Source organism: Arachis stenosperma, chromosome 3, assembly GCF_014773155.1.
Source record: "Arachis stenosperma cultivar V10309 chromosome 3, arast.V10309.gnm1.PFL2, whole genome shotgun sequence".
In the NCBI taxonomy this organism is placed as follows: domain Eukaryota; kingdom Viridiplantae; phylum Streptophyta; class Magnoliopsida; order Fabales; family Fabaceae; genus Arachis; species Arachis stenosperma.
In genome coordinates this window covers 122,996,849-123,003,130 of record NC_080379.1, presented here as the reverse complement: position 1 = coordinate 123,003,130, position 6,282 = coordinate 122,996,849, and the positions used below count along the sequence as shown (strand labels likewise).

Below are 6,282 nucleotides of genomic sequence, written 5' to 3'. Positions count from 1 at the left end.
AATGCCAACAATGCAAGGAAGGTGCTGGGTGACTTTACTGCACCTACTCCCGACTTCTATGGGAGAAGCATCTCTATCCCTGCCATTGGAGCAAACAACTTTGAGCTTAAGCCTCAATTAGTTTCTCTAATGCAACAGAATTGCAAGTTCCATGGACTTCCTTTGGAAGATCCTCATCAGTTTTTAGCTGAATTCTTGCAAATCTGTGACACAGTCAAGACTAATGGGGTTGACCATGAGGTCTACAGACTGATGCTATTCCCTTTTGCTGTAAGAGACAGAGCTAGAATATGGTTGGACTCACAACCTAAAGAAAGCCTGGACTCTTGGGAAAAGCTAGTCAATGCCTTCTTGGCAAAGTTCTTTCCACCTCAAAAATTGAGTAAGCTCAGAGTGGAAGTCCAAACCTTCAGACAAAAGGATGGTGAATCCCTCTATGAAGCTTGGGAAAGATACAAACAATTAATCAGAAAGTGTCCCTCAGACATGCTTTCTGAATGGAGCATCATAGGTATTTTCTATGATGGTCTCTCTGAACTATCCAAGATGTCTTTGGATAGCTCTGCTGGAGGATCTCTTCATCTGAAGAAGATGCCTACAGAGGCTCAAGAGCTCATTAAAATGGTTGCAAATAACCAATTCATGTACACTTCTGAAAGGAATCCTGTGAACAATGGGACAAGTCAGAAGAAAGGAATTCTTGAGATTGATACTCTGAATGCCATTTTGGCTCAGAATAAGATATTGACTCAACAAGTCAATTTGATTTCTCAAAGTTTGTCTGGAATGCAAAGTGCACCAAGCAGTACTAAGGATGCTTCATCTGAGGAAGAAGCTTATGATCCTGAGAATCCTTCAATAGAAGAGGTGAATCACCTAGGAGAACCCTATGGAAACACCTATAATTCTTCATGGAGAAATCACCCAAATTTTTCATGGAAGAATCAAGAGAGACCTCAACAAGGTTTCAACAACAACAATGGTGGAAGAAACAGGTTTAGCAATGGCAAGCCTTTTCCATCATCTTCTCAGCAACAGACAGAGAATTCTAAGCAGAACCCCTCTGACTTAGCAACCATGGTCTCTGATCTAATCAAAACCACTCAAAGTTTCATGACTGAAACAAGGTCTTCCATTAGGAATTTGGAGGCACAAGTGGGACAGCTGAGCAAGAAAATTACTGAACTCCCTCCAAGTACTCTTCCAAGCAATACAGAAGAAAATCCAAAAGGAGAGTGCAAGGCCATCAACATGGCCGAATTTGGAGAGGAAGGAGAGGAAGTGAACGCCACTGAGGAAGACCTAAATGGGCGTGCACTGACCTCCAATGAGTTCCCTAATAAGGAACCATGGGAATCTGAGGCTCAAAATGAGACCATAGAGATTCCATTGGACTTACTTCTGCCTTTCATGAGCTCTGATGAGTATTCCTCCTCTGAAGAGGATGAGTATGTCACTGAAGAGCAAGTTGCCAAATACCTTGGAGCAATCATGAAGCTAAATGACAAGTTATTTGGAAATGAGACTTGGAGGATGAACCCCCTTTGCTCACCAAAGAACTGGATGACTTGTCTAGGCAGAAATTACCTCAAAAGAAACAAGATCCCGGGAAGTTCTCAATACCTTGTACCATAGGCACCATGACCTTCAAGAAGGCTCTGTGTGACTTAGGGTCAAGTGTAAACCTCATGCCTCTCTCTGTAATGGAGAAGCTAGGGATCTTTGAAGTACAAGCTGCAAGAATCTCACTAGAGATGGCAGACAACTCAAGAAAACAAGCTCATGGACTTGTAGAGAATGTTTTGGTAAAAATTGAAGACCATTACATCCCTACTGATTTCATAGTCCTAGAGACTGGGAAGTGCATGGATGAATCCATCATCCTTGGCAGACCCTTCCTAGCCACAGCAAAGGCTGTGATTGATGTTGATGGAGGTGAACTGATCATTCAAGTGAATGAAAAATCCTATGTGTTTAAGGCTCAAGGATATCCCTCTGTCACCATAGAGAGGAAGCATGAAGAGCTCCTCTCAATTCAGAGTCAAGCAGAGCCCTCACAGTCAAACTCTAAGTTTGGTGTTGGGAGGCCACAACCAAACTCTAAGTTTGGTGTTGAACCCCCACACTCAAACTCTAAGTTTGGTGTTGGGAGGTTCCAACATTGCTCTGAGTATCTGTGAGGCTCCATGAGAGCCCTCTGTCAAGCTACTGACATTAAAGAAGCGCTTGTTGGGAGGCAACCCAATGTTATATTTTATCTATTTCTCTTTGTCATTTTATTTTTTTGTAGGTTGATGATCATAAGAAGACACAAAATCAATTGAAAAAGCAAAAACAGAATGAAAAACAGGAAGAAAAACAGCACACCCTGGAGGAAGAATTCATTGGCGTTTAAACGCCAGTGAGGCTAGCAGTTGGGCGTTTAACGCCCAGTCTGGCACCATTCTGGGCGTTTAACGCCAGAAAGGGGCACCAGACTGGCGTTAAACGCCAGAAAAGGGCAAGAACCTGGCGTTAAACGCCAGGAATGGGCACCAGCCCGGCGTTTAACGCCAGAAATGGCTCAAAACGTAATTTTGAATGCCATTTGGTGCAGGGATGACTTTTCCTTGACACCACAGGATCTGTGGACCCCACAGGACCCCCACCAACCCCACCACTCTCTCTCTCTTCTTCACCCATTCACCAATCACCTCAATACCTCTTCCCCAAAAACCCTTCACCTATCAACTCCCATCTTTCTCTTCACCACTCACATCCATCCTTCATAAAACCCCACCTACCTCACCCTTCAAATTCAAACCACTTTCCCTCTCAAACCCACCCATAATAGCCGAACCCCATCTCCCCCCTCTCCTATAAATACCCTTCTTCACTCCTTCATTTTCACACAACCTAAACACCACTTCTCCCCCTCTTTGGCCGAATACAAAGCCATTCCCTTCTTCCTCATTTCTTCTTCTTCTACTCTCTTCTTTCTTCTTTTGCTCGAGGACGAGCAAACCTTTTAAGTTTGGTGTGGTAAAAGCGTTGCTTTTTCGTTTTTCCATAACCATTTATGGCATCCAAGGCCGGAGAAACCTCTAGAAAGAGGAAAGGGAAGGCAAAAGCTTCTACCTCCGAGTCATGGGAGATGGATAGATTCATCTCAAGGGTGCATCAAGACCACTTCTATGATGTTGTGGCCTTGAAGAAGGTGATCCCCGAGGTCCCCTTTTCACTCAAAAAGGGTGAATATCCGGAGATCCGCCATGAGATCCGAAGAAGAGGTTGGGAAGTGCTTACCAACCCCCTTCAACAAGTCGGAATCTTGATGGTTCAAGAGTTCTATGCCAATGCATGGATCACCAAGAACCATGATCAAAGTGTGAACCCGGATCCAAAGAATTATCTTACTATGGTTCGGGGGAAATACTTGGATTTTAGTCCGGAAAATGTAAGGTTAGCATTCAACTTGCCCATGATGCAAGGAGATGAACATCCTTACACTAGAAGGGTCAACTTTGATCAAAGGTTGGACCAAGTCCTCACAGTCATATGTGAGAGGCGCACAATGGAAGAGAGATTCAAGAGGGAAGCCGGTTCAATTGAGAAGGCATGACCTCAAGCCCATGGCTAGAGGATGGTTGGAGTTTATTCAACGCTCAATCATTCCCACTAGCAACCGGTCCGAAGTTACTCTAGACCGAGCCATCATGATTCATAGCATCATGATTGGAGAAGAAGTGGAAGTTCATGAGGTTATAGCCCAAGAACTCTATAAAGTGGCGGACAAGTCTTCCACCTTGGCAAGGCTAGCCTTTCCTCATCTCATATGTCACCTCTGTTATTCAGTAGGAGTTGACATAGAAGGAGACACCCCCATTGATGAGGACAAGCCCATCACCAAGAAAAGGATGGAGCAAACAAGAGATCCCCCTCATCATGAGATCCCTGAGATGCCTCAAGGGATGCACTTTCCTCCACAAGGCTATTGGGAGCAACTAAACACCTCCCTAGGAGAATTGAGTTCCAACATGGGACAACTAAGGGTGGAGCACCAAGAACACTCCATTCTCCTCCATGAAATTAGAGAAGATCAAAGAATCATGAGAGAGGAGCAACAAAGACAAGGAAGAGACATTGAGGAGCTCAAGCACTCCATAAGACTTTCAAGAGGAAGAACAAGCCGCCATCACTAAGGTGGACCCGTTCTTTAATCTCCTTGTTCTTTAATTTTCTGTTTTTTCGAATTTTAGTGCTTTATGGTTATCTATGTTTGTGTCTTATGATCATTAGTGTCTTAGTGTCTATGCCTTAAAGTTATGAATGTCCTATAAATCCATCACCTTTCTTAGAGATTGTTCTTAATTGAAAAAGAAAAGAATTGCATGAATTTTGAATTTTATAACAGTTTAATTATTTTGATGTGGTGGCAACACTTTTGTTCTATGAATGTATGCTTGAACAGTGCATATGTCTTTTGAATTTGTGGTTCATGAATGTTGGCTCTTGAAAGAATGATGAAAAAGGAGACATGTTACTGAGGATCTGAAAAATCATAAAAATGATTCTTGAAGCAAGAAAAAGCAGTGAATACAAAAAAAAAAGAAGAAGAAAGCAAGCGAAAAAAAAAACCGAAAAAAAAGAGAAAAAAAAAACGAAAAAGAAAGAAAAAGAAAGAAATAAAGTTGTGATCCAAGACAATAAGAGTGTGCTTAAGAACCCTGGACACCTCTAATTGGGGACTTTAGCAAAGCTGAGTCACAATCTGAAAAGGTTCACCCAATTATGTGTCTGTGGCATGTATGTATCCGGTGGTAATACTGGAAGACAGAGTGCTTTGGGCCACAGCCAAGACTCAATAAGTAGCTGTGTTCAAGAATCATCATACTTAACTAGGAGAATCAATAACACTATCTGGATTCTAAGTTCCTAAAGAAGCCAATCATTCTGAGTTCCAAAGGATAGAGTGAGATGCCAAAACTATTCAGAGGCAAAAAGCTAAAAGCCCCGCTCATCTAATTAATACTGATCTTCATAGATGTTTTTGGAGTTCATTGCATATTCTCTTCTTTTTATCTTATTTGATCTTCAGTTGCTTGGGGACAAGCAACAATTTAAGTTTGGTGTTGTGATGAGCGGATAATTTGTACGCTTTTTGGCATTGTTTTTAGTATGTTTTTGATAGTTTTAGTTGAGTTCTTAGTATATTTTTATTAGTTTTTAGTTAAAATTCACTTTTCTGGACTTTACTATGAGTTTGTGTGTTTTTCTGTGATTTCAGGTATTTTCTGGCTGAAATTGAGGGATCTGAGCAAAAATCTGATCCAGAGACTCAAAAGGACTACAGATGCTGTTGGATTCTGACCTCCCTGCACTCAAAGTGGATTTTCTGGAGCTACAGATGCCCAATTGGCGCGCTCTCAACGGCGTTGGAAAGTAGACATCCTGGGCTTTCCAGCAATATATGATAGTCCATACTTTGCCCAAGATTTGATGGCCTGATGAGCGGATAATTTGTACGCTTTTTGGCATTGTTTTTAGTATGTTTTTAGTATCTTTTAGTTAGTTTTTATTATATTTTTATTAGTTTTTAGTTAAAATTCACTTTTCTGGACTTTACTATGAGTTTGTGTGTTTTTCTGTGATTTCAGGTATTTTCTGGCTGAAATTGAGGGATCTGAGCAAAAATCTGATCCAGAGGCTCAAAAGGACTGCAGATGCTGTTGGATTCTGACCTTCCTGCACTCGAAGTGGATTTTCTGGAGCTACAGAAGCCCAATTGGTGCGCTCTCAACGGCGTTGGAAAGTAGACATCCTGGGCTTTCCAGCAATATATAATAGTCCATACTTTGCCCAAGATTTGATGGCCCAAACCGGCGTTCAAAGTCACCTCAAGAAATTCCAGCGTTAAACGCCGGAACTGGCACCTAAATGGGAGTTAAACGCCCAAACTGGCATAAAAGCTGGCGTTTAACTCCAAGAAGAGTCTCTACACGAAAATGCTTCATTGCTCAGCCCAAGCACACACCAAGTGGGCCCGGAAGTGGATTTTTATGTCATTTACTCATCTTTGTACACCTTAGGCTACTAGTTTTCTATAAGTAGGACCTTTTACTATTGTATTTTCATCTTGGTTCTTCTGGCTCCCTCTCTGGGGCCGAAACCAATGATCACTTTTGTTCTTATGTATTTTCAACGGTGGAGTTTCTACACACCATAGATTAAGGTGTGGAGCTCTGCTGTACCTCGAGTATTAATGCAATTACTATTGTTCTTCTATTCAAATTCCGCTTGTTC

At 41.9% G+C, this 6,282-nt stretch overlaps 1 non-coding gene across 1 annotated transcript; it reads right to left on the bottom strand.

Annotated features, from left to right (window-relative positions):
* Window positions 1–384: 384 nt before the first annotated feature.
* LOC130971392 (small nucleolar RNA R71) lies at window positions 385–493 on the bottom strand. Its single transcript, XR_009082614.1, has one exon. It is a non-coding gene; the product is annotated as a small nucleolar RNA R71 (small nucleolar RNA).
* Window positions 494–6,282: the final 5,789 nt, after the last annotated feature.